Here is a 769-nt window from a genome sequence, read left to right as displayed (position 1 = left end):
CTTCCAAGCAGCCCCGGCGGTTGCTGGTGAGTCAGTTTGACTCTCAGTGACCCCAGATGCCCCCCACCATGCCCAAGGCTCTACTCCATAAGGCGGTAGACGATGTATCCCATCTCTGTCCCACAGTGGGGCTGGTGGCTTCAAACAGCCGACCTTTCAGGTAATCCTGACCACGGAACCACGGTGCCACCAGACCTCCTTGCCAAGTCCCATAGACAGCCCAGCACATCACCACCTGCCCTGCAGCCCCACCCTCCACCCACCAATCCAGCCCGCAATCGGACCTTCGCCAGCCCTCTTTCTCTCTCTCTCTCTCTCTCTCTCTCTTGCTCACGTCCAGTCTGTCTGCCCATCTGGAAAATTCTAACTCCAATGCATCTCTACACCTGCATTGCCACGGCCCTGGTCAGGCCACCATCACCTGGCCTGAAGGCGGAGGGACCTGCCCCCCCTGCTCCGCTGGCAGTGCATCTTCCCATGAGCCTCCTCTGGAGAGCCTGAGTGGGAGGCCGCGCCCTACAGCACCCTCCTCCATCTGGAGTGGCCAGGGTAAAACCCTGACCCCGTCCTCTGGCAAACCACTTTACCTTTGGGGCCTCAGTTTACCCACGTGCCCAAGTACAAAGGGGCCCACTCGGTGGTACTCAGAGGGGTTCTCTGGGGAGACCCGCCTCATGCTTTCCCTGTGTGTGGTACCGTCCCCAGGGCTCTGCAAGGCCTCGCTGGCTGGCCCTCCTCTCTCTGTAGCTAGAGGCTCCTCATCTCCGGG

This window comes from Echinops telfairi, unplaced genomic scaffold (genome assembly GCF_000313985.2).
Source record: "Echinops telfairi isolate 266 unplaced genomic scaffold, ASM31398v2 ScPeMD7_7412;HRSCAF=8450, whole genome shotgun sequence".
Lineage (NCBI taxonomy): Eukaryota > Metazoa > Chordata > Mammalia > Afrosoricida > Tenrecidae > Echinops > Echinops telfairi.
The sequence above is the reverse complement of the archived record's forward strand: the minus strand, read 5'-3'. Positions refer to the sequence as shown.